Genomic DNA, 17798 nt, shown 5'->3' on the forward strand with positions numbered 1-17798 from the left:
AATCTCATGGACAGACGGAAGAGCCTGGTAAGCTACAGTCCACAGGGTCACAAAGAGTCAGACATGACTGAGCGACTTCATTTTCACTTTCTTTCACTTTTGAAGACCAAAAGTTTAAATTTTTGATGAAGTCTGATTTCTTAATTTTTCCTTATCGAGTTAGTTCTTTTTGTGCCCTGCATAAAAATTTTTTGTTTATACCAAAGTCACAAAGATTTTCTCCTGTGTTTTCCTCTATATCTAGAAGTTTTATAGTTTTAACTTTCACATTTGGGTCTGTTTGTGTTTATGTTCCATTTTGGCCACTTCTTAACTTTGTCCTCACTGCACAGCAGATGCAGTAGGAAAGGAAGAATCTAAAAGACCTCTCTCAAAAATTGATATACTTTAGAATAGAATTATTAAACTTTTCTTCTGTGTCTCATTGTCTTCATCTAATATTATGTACTAACTATTCACTAGTAAAATATGTATCATCACCTGCTGTGTGAATCAGGCACTAGAGATACATTAGTAAACACACTAGACAATGTCCTTGCTCCACAGAGTTCACATATTAATGGGAGAGGCTGTATTTCAGTGAGTAGCCACTGTGTGCGTGGCAAAGTCAAGAAAACATTACTGCCTCTATCTCTGATTCCTCAAGTATTAGATCCTTGGCAATATACTTATATGATTGAGCAAGAACCTCTTTCCACAAAGGGTCACTGATCTGTAGAGAAAAGGGAATCTCAGGCTGTGTACAGCCTACTATAATGCAATACAGGAAGCAGCGTAGCAGTACCGGATGGAAAATCATAAGTGGGCTCGTGCTCCTGTTACTACTAAGGTACAGTGACTGTACTTAATGTTCTCTTCCTTGATTTAAGCTAAACAGTATCTTGGAGTATCTTTGTCTCCAGTCCTACTTCTGATGTCTTTGCCAAAAGAGTTCAGTAATTGTATCTTCAAAGAACTCCTCAATCTCTTTCCTGATAGTCAGAGAGCCAGATATCTTCTATAACTAACCATTCATATATTCTTTAAAACTAGTCATAATTTATTTGTGTTAATTATTCCACCATTGTTCAAGCCACCGCAAACATCAGTAATAATTATTGCTTACTATGAACATTTATAAACTAGTGCTAACATTAGATAACCAGAGAAGAAGTGGTGTTAATTCAGAGCAGAATGAGATCACTATGGCTTGTTGTTTAGTCACACAGCCATGTCTGACTCTTTGCGACTCCATGGACTATAGCACACCAGGCCTCCTTGTCCCTCACCACCTCCCAAAGTTTGCCCAAGTTCACATCCATTGCATCAGTGATGCCATCCAGCCATTGGGTCCTCTGACACCCCCTTGTCCTTCTGCCCTCAATCTTTCTGAGCATCAGGGACTTTGTCAATGACTCGGCTATTCACATCAGGTGACCAAAACACTGTAGCTTCAGCTTCAGCATCAGTCCTTCCAATGTGTATTCAGGGTTGATTTCCCTTAAGATTGACTGGTTTGATCTTCTTGCAGTCCAAGGGACTCTCAGGAGTCTTCTCCAGCACCACAGTTCAAAAGCATCAATTCTTTGGCACTCTGTCTTCTTTACGGTCCAGGTCTCACAACCATTGTCCTAGAGATGTAGGAAGCCAGAGGATCACCTACTCAAGGAGTTCAACTCTATCCTGCTGCTACAAAGTCCCCTTCCCACCTAACATCCAGATCCGTCTCTGGTTAGAGAAGCAGGGAGAGGCAACTGTGTGAGAAACAGATATTTTCATCCAAGAGAGTCTCAGCAGAATCTTTGTTATTGTTCAGGCGCTAAGTCGTGTCTGACTCTTTTGCAAACCCATGCACTGTAGCCCACCAGGCAAGAATACTGGAGCCATTATCTGCTCCAGGGGATCTTCCCAATCAAACCCATGTCTCCTGAGTTGGCAGGCGGATTCTTTAGCACTGAGCCACCAGGGAAGCCTGAGCAGTGCGGGACTGAATGTGGAATGATGCAGGCCTGTGTACATGTTTCCAAAAGGGGCTGATTGGGCCCATCTGAGGTAAGTTAGGATGGACGCTCTGTGCGCTCAGATGCAATGGGATTGCCTACCCATGTGCACCTGCCTCAGCACCACCAGTGACTCAGCACTGGTGCACCCATCGCCAAGGAAGAACCATACAGCTGGAACACATCCACTCATCTAGCCTGGTCAGACACGGGAGGACAGATTCCTGTGATCTGCTGTTTCCACTGGCATCTACCTTTTATCTGATCTGACTCACCTTGAGGAGCCCATTTTTTGAGGAGTCATATCCAAATTACTTGGATTTTGTCACTGACTCATTTTCTCATTTATTCTAATATTAACTGAGTCTTTTATGCCATACAGTGTGATAGGCACTGAGGATATAACCTTTAGTATGAAATAAGGGAATAAGCACATGTAGCTATAATAAAGTTTGAGCAATATTAGGTTTGGAAAATATTACTGAGAAAGCACATAACATTACTGGAATACACATTTTTTGGGGGTGGATCTTGTCTACAAAGGAAGCAGTGATGTTTACTCTGTGATCTTAGGAGTGATTCTGAGGTGATCAGGTGAGAGGTGGGAAGAATGTTTCAGGAAGAGGGAACAGTATGTGCAAAGGTGACAGATATGAAAGGAATGAGAGAAGTTCAGTGCATCTGGAGCCTAGACAGGGAGGGGAGGGACGTGATGTGAGATGAGGCTCAAGAGGTAGGCAGGGGTCAGGTCATGGTGCATAGTGAAATCCATGAGTAGGTGTTTGCAGTTCATCCTTGTTCTATGCAGAGGAATGACATTGCCAGCACTGCATTTTGGCTGTTTTACACACAGAGGACTGGAAAGGATAAACACTAGATTCTGGGAGACAAGTTGAGGGGCTGTTATATCAGTCCATGTGAAAAATGACGGTGGTTTGGACTCTATAGGGCAGAGGCAACGGGGAAGTGGATGGATTTGAGGACATATTGGAGTGTATATCCAGCAAGACATGGATTTGGAAAGTAAGGGAAGTGGAGAATTCAAGGATGACTTGGGTTTTTGGTTTGAGCATGTGAGTGATGGTAGTATCATTTACTGAGTAAAAGAACACTGTGGTGGGAAGATATCTGGGGAAGAAATCACATGTCAGGTTTTGGACATCAGAGTTCAAAGTGCTTGCAAGGCCATCAAGCGAAGAGATCCAGTAGACAACTGGATATATTAATTTAGATCTGGCATAAATGGACTGGTGATTCATCCTTAACATGTAGAAATGGTCATTGGATTTATGAGTATAGATATAATTGTAGACAGAGGGTTGGGTGGAGAAAATCTAGAGTAGAGCCTCAAGAAACACTAATCGACCCAAGAGAAGGAAGAGTCAGTCAGAAACTGGGTTATTAATACTGAGCAGAGTTTCCTGTGCTGTACAGTAGGTACTGTTGGTAATCTATTTTAAATGTGGCAGTGTGTACATATATACATATTTCTGATAACCCCTCTGCTTGGCTGGCCAGCCCTGGAAGGTACCGCCTTATGCACCCCTAATGAGCAGTCACCACAGAGCACAGCCCAGTTTTATAGGCCTAGGTAATGTAGATGTTTCCTTTACCCTCTCTGGGGGTGCTGGTGGCTCTGGGCCTTGATAGTTCTATTCTCAGTCATCTCCTTCTCTTCTGTGTTGCTTGACTGAAACATATTTATTATGTTCTACCTTTCAGTGAAGCTTGGCTTTTATATCTGTTATTCTGGACTAGTATCTGGGCCCAGTCTTCATTTCTTTTTTCATTTATTTCTGCTCTGATCTTTGTAGGGGGTGTTGTTCTGCTTTTTCTAACTGCTTTAGGTGTAAGGTTAGGTGGGCTCAGTCTTGCTCATGGCCTTAAGGATTTTGATTACTTTTCCTGTGTAGTAGTATCCTGTGGCACTTCTATCGTGTGCGTTCTTTCCTGCCAGGATTATTCAAAAATTGGCCCCAAATTGCCATCCTTCTATTCCAAAAGTCTATAACCTCTATGTTCCATGTACTGGCTCTGGGGGATGCCTGTAACCCTTAGCTTATTTCAGGACCTATGATCTACATACTCTGGGTCTAAATAATGAATCTATAAGCCCAGTGGTGGCTTGCAATTTCTATATAGAATCTTAAGGGAAGAAATCTGATTGGAAGGGGAGGGAGGCAGTTAAGGAGATTTGTTTTGAAGCTGAATCCATAAGAGTAGTGTGGTCAGTCAGGTAGGACCAGCCACCAGAAAAATAAAAAACAGAGTTATGATTAATAAAAATATATACTTTGTTCATATAAGTGAGTTTTATAAATACAGAATCTAAGGCCTTTAAAAAATATTTTGTTGGCTAATTGTTTCATTTACTTTGTTTCTTCCTTCTCCAAACAAAGTATGACACCATTAACCTGAGAGTTTTAAACACATGCTTTGCTGACTTTTTCTATTTGTGTATTGTTATTTGGTTTACTTTATGGCATGGAGGAAGAAGTTTACGGCCATTGATGCCAACAACTCTTCTTCAGATCCTCCAAACAGTCTTTCCCTTGGTGAGTTATACTGTAAAATTCTAATCATTAGTGTTGTGCAATATCAAAATGCCTTGTATATGTAGCAATGACAGCACACTAGCGCACACCCAGGGAAACAAGGTCATGTTCCACCTGAAATTGAGGTGATAGATGATGCCATGACTGTGGATGAACTCACCGAGGAAATGATATATGGGAGGAAGAATGCAGAAAGCGGCAGGCTAGAGCATGGGGGTAGTATGGAGGGGAAGACCACAGTTCCAAGGAGGAAGAGGATCCCCACCACAGTGAGTGATCAGTGGACACTGAAACGGAAGGATGACTAGGAGGATGAGCTGCGATGGAAGCCACGGTAAGAGGTTTAACAAGAAGGTGATGCTGACAGACAGTGCCAAGTGTGTTTGAAGTAGAATGGAGGAACTTACTGTCATCTGTAAAGAATGAACTTCACTGGGCTCTTCCTCATCTCAACCATTTATAAAAATTTTATACTAGATGATTCAGTTCTATTCAACAAGTATTTATTGGGCTGCATACTAACTGTGGTGGGGTTGTATAAAAGAAGCAGACAGTGTCTTAAAGTAATACATCTTTTTTAAAAATAAAAAAAGTTATTTTTACTTATTTATTGGCTGTGCCAGGTCTTAGTTGTGGCGTACGGGATCTTTAGTTGTAGCATGTGGGATCTAGTTCCCTGACCAGGGATTAAACCCAGGCTCCCTGCATTGAGAGCTTGGAGTTTTAACCACTGCACCCCCAGGGAAGTCCCAAATCATATGTCTTTATAAATAAATCTCCTGGTTAACTTGTAAATTAAAAATTCCATCAATTTTGACTGGTATATTGGTTAAATGCAAACTACCGACATAGTTCAGTGACATTTAAAGAACATCTTTTGGTATCCTTTCATCCCTATGATACCTTTTTTTTAAAAAATAAAAGTCCTTTTATAATTTTTTCTTACTACAAAAGTGATACATAATCATTGAAAATTAAGTTGTACATAAAATTATAGATTATAACATAGTATTCCCCCAGAACAGTCATCCTTAACATTTTGATTTATTCATCCCAGGTTTCTACTAGGCATGTGTATGTGTGCATGTTTAATGAAACTGGGCTCATTCCATACATTTTTCAACTTTCTGTTTTCATGTAATGATGTATGGTGAACAATTTTGATATCATACATCTCTGAAACAGTGTTTAGTGGGCTGTGTGGATTTTAATGTTTGAGTATAGTATACTTTTTAAAATTTTTATAAGAGTGTAGTTGATTTACAATGTTGTGTTAGTTTCAGGTATAGAGCAAAGTGGATCAGTTACACATATATCTACTCTTTTTTAGATTCTTTTCCCATTTAGTTCATTACAGAGTATTGAGAAGAGTTCTCTGTGTTATACCATAAGTCATTATTAGTTACATACTTTATATATTAATGTAGTATATTACACTGTTATATTAATAGTATTATATATATGTCAATCCCAATCTCCCAATTTATCCCTCCTCCCTCCTTTCCCCTCCTGGTAACCATAAGTTTGTTTTCTACATCTGTGACTCTATTTCTGTTTTGTAAGTAGTTCATGTGTACAATTTTTTTTTTAGATTTCTCATATAAGCAATATTATATGATATTTGTCTTTCTATGTCTGATCTACTTCATTCAGTATGACAATCTCTGGGTCCATCCATGTTGCTGCAAATGGCATTATTTCATTCTTTCTTATGGCTGAGTGCCCATAGCTCATTCTAAGAAGATGATGGTCAGTGGTGGTTTGATGGATGGTGCATAGATAACCTCTTGGAGACACATCCACTGTCCACCTCACCACCAGCAGGTGAACCTTGTGCATCCTTTTGCTCTTTCAGAGACTCTTAGGGTTAATGCTCCACTCACTTTCCCTTCTAAAGCCTTCAGTTTTCCCAGGCACATATGAATTTAAGAATTCTCTACACTCCTGGGTCCTCAGAACACTCAGCCTCCAGCACCCCATACCCCCATAATAGCACATGCACCATCCTTGAGAGGCTGGCCACTGGAGCTCTGGATAAGGCAGGCTGCCCAGGCCCTTCACTGGAGGATCCAGTGGGCTGACTAGGTGTGTGCTTAGGACAAAGCAGGGCCCCCAAATAGATTTGGAGGAAAAGACTTTGATTTTATATATATATATACATATATATTTATTTTTTAATGTGCAAGCAGTTACTATGGGAAGAAATCAAATTATTGTATTTAATATTTATACTTACATTGTGTTGTATTATAAGTATAAAGGATTGACTTTATTTTCATTGATTTTTTGGCAGGTGGAACACCATAATCTAAATTTTAGTGTTTAGGGTTTCTAAAGACCCTAAGCTGCTGCTGCTGCGTCACTTCAGTCGTGTCCGACTCTGTGTGACCCCATAGACAGAAGCCCACCAGGGTCCCCCGTCCCTGGGATTCTCCAGTCAAGAACACTGGAGTGGGTTGCCATTTCCTTCTCCAATGTGTGAAAGTGAAGTCGCTCAGTCGTGTCTGACCCTTAGCGACCCCATGGACTGCAGCCTACCAGGCTCCTCCATCCATGGGATTTTCTAGGCAAGAGTACTGGAGTGGCTTTCCATTGTGTGCAAGTCCATTCTCTTTAATTTATCGGAATTTTAGGAGGGGGGCGGAGATATTCCTGTCATTGTCAGCAGCCTCTTCCCCAAATTATCCTGAGGACAGGGAAGTAGTAAGTCCATAATGCTTCTTCCTCTCTCTTTCCCCCAATTCTTTTTCTCTCTTACTCTTGTGTGTTCTTTTGGGAGAAGAGGAAAATCACTTCTGTCTCTCCATTCCTCTGTGTAATTCAGTCTGGACCCACACCAATAGCAGTGAGCTTTGAATTTAGCAATGGTGAAATCAGGATCTTTGCTCTCAAGAGCAGTCAGCTCACTTTTGGTTTAGCTGCCACATGTCATGTTCAGCCAGGAGAACAGAAACTACTGTAAGCATCTAAATTAGAGGGAATTTCATCCAGAGAACTAGCTATACAAGTGAAGGAAGACATGGGAAGTTATTCAAGGGAAGACAAGGCAAGCCAGAGATTAGCAACAGCAGGAATCTTCTTTCATCCCTAGGCTGGGGGAACGAGGACGAGTTAGAAGCTGGAACTCAGGAGTGCCTACCTGAGGGTAGCGGCAGCCACGGGGAACACACAGCTTCTGCCGGAGATGCTGGCCTGGCCACGGTGGAAGGAGAAGGGGAGGAAGTCCTCTCGCTCTCTCACTTCCTACTGAGTTCTGTTCTTCTGCCAGCGCCCTTCGTTGATGGGATTCAGCAGGGACTCCAGGAGCCAAGGGCTCAGTCTGTGAGTGTCAGACTTGCTGGAGAGGGAGCAGCATGGATCTGATAAACAGGCCAAGGACAAAGGGGTGAGTAGGGCAGGAAGGAGCATGTCAGCACTTTGCCACAGCAACTTGTGTTTGTCCTTCCCAGTTAGTATGCTTCTTGGGGGGGTAGGGGGGTCAGGCAGGGAGCTATATTCTGACTTCTTTTTGTGTCCTCTGAAGGCCTCTCAATAAAATATTTGCTATATTGAACCAAATTTAAACTAGAGTTTCTAACTCCTGGTCATGTATCACTGACTGGCTCCTCTTCTTAGGCATTTCAGTGAGTTGATGAAAATTTTGAAAACCTTTGCACATTTGTTATGAAAACAAGCAGACTCATTCTTTTCAAAGATTTCACCTTTCCAGAATATGACCTCAAACTGCTGATGCTGGGGTCTAGTTCCTCGTCTTTGGGTAGGAAATATCCATAATGATTACCATAATAATGAACATGTACACCATGCTGTACAAGTTACAACACACCTTTACATTTGTGTTCATCATGAGTAGGTTTTAATCTGGGGATCCTGGAATCTGTTTATTTGTCCTCTGTCAGATTACCATAAAGTTTAGGTTTCAAAGAAAAATGTCAGAGTTCTCTTCTTGTTTTCTTCTGAATCACAGATGGTGGGCCATCTTCTTGCCCTTTTTGATGGACAGTCTGGTTACTGTCAGTAGTTGGTGGGTCATGTTCTCAGCTGCTGTTTGGTGGGAGAGACTGGCATCACATTACTGCTCCATCTTTCTCTCTCAGATCTAGCAGGTGTTTGAGGACAGTGACTGTCTCATATACTCACATAGAGTCTCTGCACTCATATATAGCACACCTGTTGTTTTTAGAGCCCTATTCTCATCCAAATATGTATATATGTACAGTTGACCCTTGGATAATGCGGGGCTTTTGGGCGCCAACCCTGCAGGCAGTCTAAAATTCACGCATGACTATATAGTTGGCCCTCCTTGTCTGGTTCCTCATCTGTGGTTTCAACCAACTGTGTAGTACTGTAGTACCGATATAATTGAAAAAAAAATCTGCATGTAAGTGGATATCATGGCATGATACTGAAAAATAAGTTCAATAGTGTTAAGCAATCAGAATAGTTTGGATTAAACATTCCATTTAGAAAACTGACATATAGCACAGACTGCTTCTGAGTGTATGCCTGTCCCTAAATGTCTGACCTTCCAGGATTTGCTTTATCTGCACAGATACCACTCCTTCCTCCTACATATACAACAGTGAACTGTCTCTTCCTGACAGCTTTCTCTTAGCTGAAGACTTGTTAACCTGGGGTCCTTTGGCCTTCAAGGGTTTCAGAAGATCCTGGGTCCATGTGTCCCCAAAATGATAATGCAAAATTTTGTGTGTAATATGTATGTGCCTTTTTGGGGAGAGTGGGGGTGAGGAGAGAAAGTGTCCATGGCTTTCATTCAGTGTTCTGCCCCCAACCTATCTCTGTCTTCCTTCTTTATTCTGCCTAAACCTTCAACTCCCAGTTCTTTCCCTCACTCAGAAGATAGCTTTGCATCTTCATTTTGGAATGCAGTTGAGCTCTTTATTTCGTATAACTTTTCCTTCACGTCAGCATTCTGTAGAAGATATTGAGTTCCTATTGCCCTGAATTGGTGACAAGGGTCTAAAAATGAGGACAAAGAAACACTAAGAATCACACATTCTGGAGAGAGCTGCTAATGTCCTGGGTCAGTCACCCTCTGGTAGCAGAACTGGTCATAGTACCTCTAAGCACTAACCCCACCCATCCCGCATCACCTCACCTTGTTTCCAGTCTATGTAAGGTGTATGATGACTCAAGGGAGGGAGTCATGAGCCTAGCAGCCAATACCTCCCCCTTCTTTTGCCCCCCAAACCAAGCAGGAGGATATCAAAGAGAGTCTACAGAAAGAGACTAATTTCTGTTTCACTGGCTAGACTCTCTGTTTGGACAATGGACTTATTTAGCTCTGCATTTATCTAAGAAGAAAGGCAATTAAGTATAGAAAGACAGAAGGGGTTTAGCAGTAGAATAGCCTGCATTCCTTCTGTTTTTCTTAGCATGGGCACATGAGTTTCTTGTGGTTCTGGGGACATGGAGGAAGATAGCTGGACTGGAGCCATTCTGCTGGTAGTCCATGCAAGAGGCTCCCTGCTGGACAGAGGCTAAGAGGGTTAAAGGGGCAGGATGGTCTACACTGGGACACAACTCAGTAGAGAGGTCTCACAAGTCCCATAAGAGATCTGGCATTTTGATGTCTGTCAAACAACAGGCTGGGCTGGCCTGTCATCCATAGCCAACAGTGGTTTTCAGTAACAATTACCTAGAAGCTAGACCCCCTTCTAGAGAAGTAGAAGAGGAGGTGGAGAAGCCATAGGAGGGAACAGGCTCCTTCATCCATGGCTCAGGTTGGACTGGAAGAGGGAAGGACATGACTTCTGTGTTGGATCTGAGACTGGAGTTTAAATGAGTTGGGTTGGACCAAGCTTTCACATAACTAAAAGGGAGCAGAGAGACGTGGAATCTGTTTGTGCTGCTGTGAGGCATGTCAAGGCACAGAGGAAGACTCTTATGGGGTGGGTGGGAGTGTTTATACCCATCTGAGTTCAATGCTCAACCAACAGTTACACTGATCTATCACTAAACCCATCCCTGAATCCACTGTCCCATCTTCCCCTGCAGTCTAAGAAGAAATAATTCTTTTCCTGTAAAGTGAATTCCTTCATCTGTACTCTTGTTTACTCACTGAGAGAACATTTATTTGATGTCTTGAATTTATTGCCAGTTTTGAGGTACAAAGGTTAAACATGAAGGAATTCTTTCCCTTGTGGAATGCACAGATTAAGGGGGTAGAGTAGAAGGTAACTACCTCCTTTAAAAAACAATGAAACAATGTATTAAGTGTTATTAAAAGTGGCCTGGAAGGTCTCAAAGAAGAATAGTGGTGAGAAAGCAAAAGAAGACAAGACATTTCAGGTTGATGGAAAAACAGTGGGTATGGACTACATGGACTGTGTCCACTTAGGGAATAACAGATGGTTCTGTGTGTTGGGAAGGCAGACTTGGCAGGAGGCACATCCTGATGGGCTAACCTGCTTGTTCTCTATCCTGTAGATGATGGTTCTTCATAGCAATGGTACTGCCCGGGGAGGGGCGTTATGGACATTTGTGGGTCATTTTTCATTGTGATGTGATGGAAGGTGGGTGCTACTGGCATTTCAGTAGTTAGGGGGTGGCACAGATGCTAGACTCTCCAATGTGAGAATAGTTTCACATAGTTAAGAATATATTCTTTTAAAGTAGATATCTGCTTATCCCACTAGGTCATATATTTTATGAGAGAAGTATTTTTTTTTTTTTTTTTTTTGCCACACTGCACAGCATGTGGGATCTTAGTTCCTGACCAGGGATCAAACATTCGCCCCCTGCAGTGGAAGCCTGGAGTCTTAACCACCAGACCACTAGCAAAGTCTGAGAATGACTTTTATCCTGTTAATCTTTGTACTTCAACACTAGCAATATGTTTTTTATGTCAAATGTCCTGTTCAGTTCAGTTCAGTTCAGTCACTCAGTCATGTCCGACTCTTTGCAACCCCATGAATCACAGCATGCCAGGCCTCCCTGTCCATCACCAACTCCCGGAGTTCACTCAAACTCATGTCCACAGAGTCGGTGATGCCATCCAGCCATCTCATTCTCTGTCATCCCAGTCTCCTCCCACCCCCATTCCCTCCCAGCATCAGAGTCTTTTCCAGTGAGTCAACTTGTCGCATGAGGTGGCCAAAGTATTGGAGTTTCAGCTTTAGCATCAGTCCTTCCAATGATCACCCAGGATTGATCTCCTTTAGAATGGACTGGTTGGATCTCCTTGCAGTCCAAGGGACTCCTGAGTTCAGCATAATTTTTGAATCTGGGCTATTGTTACTAATTCTAATATTGATGTATAATCTAGTATATTTTTTAAATGATATGGCTTCTCATCTGACTTCTTTTAAACCCTAACTTACTCATTCCGTACAATTAGGTACAAGAAACTGAGTGTTTCAGTAAGTCTTCTATATTTCATTATAAGCTATTATTTTTTATTTCTCTTTTGTGTTAGATTTAGGACATTGTATTGGTGTTTTGAAATTATGTGTATAGATCATTATGTATTCCAATCTAGGATAGTAAGGCTGCTATTATTTAAAATATTTATTAGAAGTAGGGAGACTTAGGTCTGATAGGATCAAGAGCCACTATCATTGGTAGCCATTGGTTTCCAAAGTATTGTGTGAAGCCACAGAACTTAGATGTTTTCCTCACGAGCTCCATAAAATAGCGATAACCTCCTCACACAGCTTTACACTGAAATCTAACATTTACTATTCAAGTTAATAGGAGACAGAAAATACTAATCACTTCATAAGTTGAGGACTGATTGTAATCATAAAAAATATTTCATGATGATTTGATGAAGTAGATTTTAACTGTCTTATGGAATGGTGCTGCTGCTGCTGCTGCTACTAAGTCGCTTCAGTTGTGTCCGACTCTGTACGACCCGAGACGGCAGCCCACCAGGCTCCCCGATCCCTGGGATTCTCCAGGCAAGAACACTGGAGTGGGTTGCCATTTCCTTCTCCAATGCATGAAAGTGAAAAGTGAAAGTGAAGTCGCTCAGTCGTGTCCAACTCTTAGTGACCCCATGGACTGCAGCCCACCAGGCTCCTCTGTCCATGGGATTTCCCAGGCAAGAATACTGGAGTGGGGTGCCATTGCCTTCTCCAATCTTATGGAATAATGCATGCCAAATACAAAATAAGTTACTGAATTTTTTTATCCATAGATATTTTTCAGTGTATCTGAAATTTTTGGTGGCCCTTAAAACCTTCCAATTACATTTTTTGTTGTTTTTTTTTTTTAATTGAGGTATAATTTATAGATGGTAAAACCCAAATGTGTACTCTGGTTACTTTTAAAAGGAAGTATGTCACTAATATATTTTCCTTTGGCTATGCCGATTGTAGGAAATCCCAGAATGGGCTTAACACCCCATTTCCAATGCCAGGTTTTACCCATAATAGAAGTCTGTATCTGGTGAGGAAGATAGGAAGCCCCAGTAGTTTAAGGCACTAACTAGCTTTTAAATGTCTCCCTAGACCAATATGTTCATTTACATATCTGTTTGTTGGGTGTATTTACACTCCAGAACAATTCATCATAGTCAAGTTTGATGGGGTGAGGGACAGGCCTTTCTTTTGTCAAGTGAGGGAAGGACTGTGTGAGCACAAGTTCATTCTCCGGCAGGTGAATTTTTGGAAATGGTATATATGGCAGACGAGGATCTGGAAATGAGTTCCCTTGAAACCTTCTGTACATACATGGGCCGTGGAACATCCTTCTGTCCTCTCCCTGTTTGGAAGCTTCTGCCCAGAGGTTCAGGGCCTAGGAGCTCTGTCTGAGAGGGCACTAAGGGCAGAGGGTAAGGAGTTTGGGGCTCACCTCTGCTACTTCACCTGTAGCACCTGAGCTTCTTTTCCATTTTATATTTAAACTGTTGTTTGAAGGCAGGGTTTTGCTGCTAAAAACAACAATTTGCAAAGCACACCTTCCATGGAGAATCAGAGATAAAAGTGTATGGTGGCTTCTCCTGACAATTCTTAAATGGCTTCTTAGGAAATCACTGGCTCTCCATGAAAAAAACTACTCTTCTGCACCATCTTTTCACAAAACTTGTGTTTGTGACCCTCACAGTATATACCAGGGGAGTTCCCTTAACTTTTCTTGCTTTCAGTCTGCCTGCCAGCGAATCCTACATTGCCACTATAGCTAGTCTTTATTTTCTATGACATAATTCAGCCACGCAAAAAGAGTACAGTTTTGTCAAACCTTGCTTCAGATTTCTCCTCCTCTTCCAGTCTTTGGCTTCTCCAGAAAAATCCTAAATATAGCAGAAGATTAAAATAAAAATTAATACATTTCCATTCTCTAGAAGCTATTGTTTAGATCTAGATCATGTTTCCTTTGCTTCTTTTTATGTGAGATATATGTAAATTGAGCAGGACTTAAAAGGTGAGGGGACACACGCCACTTTTTCTCAGTGAAAGATTTTGTGAAGAAAATAGAATTTTAAGCATAGTGGAGAAAGAAATATAACTGAAAATATTTAAGACTTTATGGCATCAGATACTCCCAAGGAGTGATAAGTCATTGCTGAGGATGGTAACAATGGTAAAGAGTGGGAATAGGAACATAGGGAAGCAGTGTATGAACCTGGGAGAGGAGGCCAAGTGTGGAAGAGCAATGGGAACCGCTGGGACCTTCTTGACCATCCACAACGGTGCTAGTCCAGGCTTGGAGGGAGCAGATTGGTGAAAAATGGGTTCACTTGGAGCTTGAATCATCAGAGAGATAAAAGTGCATGGTGGCTTCTCCTGACAATTCTTAAATGGCTTCTTAGGAAATCACTGGCTCTTCATGAAGCATTTTCCTTGGAAAAAACTACTCTTCTGCACCATCTTTTCACAAAACTTGTGTTTGTGACCCTCACAGTATGTACCATTTCAGCTTTTAGGATACATATCCTGATAGGTAAGTTAGAAGCTGGGGTTTGATTTGAAAATATTTTAAAACATTTTAACTTAGAAAACTGTGTGTAAATTCAAAGTAAAAACCTTTGACCCTTTAAACAATAATAGCAGCTCTTTGAGAATATTGAATATGATGAGAAGGTGACCTCAAAGTCTAGAACCATGTTGTATGGAGGGGGAGGGGAGTCAGGAGGGGGATTGGAGTGGGCCACATGCGCAAAAATGGGAGTTTGACTTGTTTTCTGGATTGTCTCTTTCCCTCACTGGGGCTATAAGAAATAATGTAGAATTATAGTGAGGTCTTTTTTGCCTTTAATATGTTTCACTATTATTTTTTTCTTTTTTTGGTTTTTGGCTGCAGCCACAAGGCTTGTGGGATCTTGTGGGATCTTTGTTCCCAGACCAGGGATTGAAACAACACCCTTGCAGTGAAAGTGCAGAGTCCTAACCATTGGACTGCAAGGGAATTTCCACTATGTTTCTTTTTTTATACTGCCTTCTCCTCTCCTTTACTGAAATGCTGTGTTTGAAATTGTATCTTTTCTGTCTTATCTTACTTTCCATAACTACTATCTGTCCTCTGTTGGCAAGTTCTCTTGGACATGTCTTGTGTGCAGGCGACAAACACGTATAAGTCAAAGCCTTTTTCCGCAAGTGAGGTTGGTTAAGCAGAGAAAAGACGGCAAGGTGTTTTGTTTCTCTGGAATCCTATGGGCTTGGTGGCACAATGTGGTGTACAGCAAGCCAGAGGGTCCAGAGTTAGCTGTGAAATCAGGTAAGTTACAAGTTCAGTACTAAGCTGGGAGTCTGTTTGGGGCTTTAGGGCTTAACATGGAGATTGTCATGAGCCCGAATCCCATGTTGGTTTCAGAACTCAGCGTGGGTCTTGAGGCTCATTTGGCCAGAGTGTGACAGGCCTCAGGATTTCTTTGTACTAAGGAACAGAGCAACTTGGAAACTACCATAGCTTCTGTTGTTGTTTAGTCGCTAAGTCATGTCCAACTCTTTGCGACCCCATGGACTATAATCCACCAGGTTTCTCTGTCCATGGGATTTCCCGGGTAAGAATACTGGAGTGGGTTGCCATTTCCTTAGTAGTTAGCTAATTTGATGGTCCACAGTTTAGTTCGGGATCAGATATGAGTTGTTTCGGCTGACCCTGTCCCAGAAGAATTTATAGAGGGTGTCTGCGAAGTAGTATGAGGCGTTACCAACCCTCCAGAGAGAAGGCTGACTTCTAGCCGGTGCTGCTCAGGCCAGCAGGACCTTTAGGCTTCCAAGGCTTTGTATGAGTAGCAGTATGGCCACCAAATAGTCAAAATCTTATTGTCCATATCAGGGAGAACATAATTAGATGATTAGAATATATAGATAATCAAAGTTCTCATTTATCTAACATTTTTGGCCTCTTCTTGCAAATGAAAAAAAATTTTCACTGGGTGTTAATTAGAAATAGCATTGCAGACTTCCCTAGTGGTCCAGTGATTAAGAATCAGCCTTGCAATGCAGGGGATGTGGGTTGGATCTCTAGTCAGGGAACGAAGATCCCATATGCTATAGAGCCACTAAGCCTGCTCTGCAACTACCAAGCCTGCATGCCACACTAGAGAGAGTCCATGCACTGCAAGGCAAGATCCCTCATGACGTAGCAAAGATCTTGCATGCTGTGACTAAGACCCAATGCAACCAAAAAAAATAATAATTTTTTTTTTCAAAAAGAAATAAGAAACAGCATTAAGCAGTTAACTTTATTTCCCTGCCCTTCCCACTTTCTAATCTTAGTGGCAAGTTGGAAGGAAGAGGGAAAGGGCAAGATACTTGAAATGATATATCATGTATTTAATTCGTCTGGAGAGTCTGGGCAACAGTGTTGTCTGATCCTCCCTCACTTGGGTCTGCAGGTGTTCTAGAGAGACTCTTCTGGGTCTTTGGTGGCCATTACCTCTAATCACGTGGTAAGTTCCGTGAGTCAGCAAATATCTGTACAAAGCCCACCTTGGAGACCAGGAAACCTGTATTCTAGTGTCTGATCTGCTATTAAGAAGCCACATAAGGGACTTCCCTAGTGGAAAGTCTTCCATTGGCTAAGACTCTGCGCTTCCAATGCAGGGGGTCCAGGTTCAATCTGTAGTCAGGGAGTTGTAGTGTAGTGTACTGTTAGTCACTCAGTCATGTCCGACTCTTTGCGACCCCATGGACTGTAGCCCACCAGACTCCTCTGTCCATGGGATTCTCCAGGCAAGACTACTGGAGTGGGTTGCCATTTCCTTCTCCACTAGTCGGGGAACTAGATCCCATATGCCATGCTAAGAGTTTGCATGCTGCAACTAAAGATCCCACATCCATTCCATTCCATTCAGTTGCTCAGTCGTGTCCGACTCTTTGCGACCCTGTGGACTGTAGCCTACCAGGCTTCTCCGTCCATGGGATTCTCCAGGCAAGAATACTGGAGTGGGTTTCCATTTCCTTCTCCAGGGGATCTTCCCGACCCAGGGATCGAACCCGGGTCTCCCGCATTGGAGTCAGAGGCTTTAACCTCTGAGCCACCAGGGAAGCCCCGATACTGCAAGGAAAATGAAAGATTCTGTGTGCCTCAGCTAAGACCCTGAGCAGAAAATTAAAAAAAAAAAAAACATATAGAGTTGGGGGAGAGGGGCTGGAGAGGAAGCTATGGGACTTCCCTCTCAGAGACTCACTTTTCAGTTATCTTTAAATGAGAGGAGTGAACAATATATTTATAAGATTCCTCCTAGCACTGAAATTCTGTGATTCTGGCAGAGATTGTGTCATTTGGATTTGCTTCTCTGATTAAAATGTGTGTAATTGCTTGAAAAGTTATTTGGTTGATTGTATGTGAAATTAGAGTCATGTCTTTTTCAGGTTGTCCCATTACCCTTTTGTCTGGTCTATCCTTTTTTTTCTTGTTCAGACAGGATGAAGTTTCTTTGCACTAACAGTGTCAGGAGCTGGAACTGGAGTTACATGTCGGTATTCAAGAGCTATCCAAAGGTTTCCATTTCTACTGGCTTGAGGGCAAAAGAGGTTGTTGGGGGGCTTGCCTTTGGCCTCCGAGCCCAAGGGATTCCAAATGAATGCTCCTCAAAGGTAAGCCTATATCATTCGGCTTTGTGCATTCACCCCCAAAGCTTGTGCAAGGCAAACAGTGTTCAATAAAGAAATACTGTGAAGTGAAGTGAAGTGACTCAGTCGTGTCCGACTCTTTGTGACCCCATGGACTGTAGCCTACCGGGCTCCACCGTCCATGGGATTTTCCAGGCAAGAGTACTGGAGTGGGTTGCCATTACTGTACCTGAGAATAAAATGGCATTGTCCTTTAGTTCCCTCCCCAAACCACTAGG

The sequence above is a fragment of the Moschus berezovskii genome, chromosome 7 (assembly GCF_049115385.1).
Source record: "Moschus berezovskii isolate FMDL1 chromosome 7, NW_MosBer_1.0, whole genome shotgun sequence".
NCBI classification, from domain to species: Eukaryota; Metazoa; Chordata; class Mammalia; order Artiodactyla; family Moschidae; genus Moschus; species Moschus berezovskii.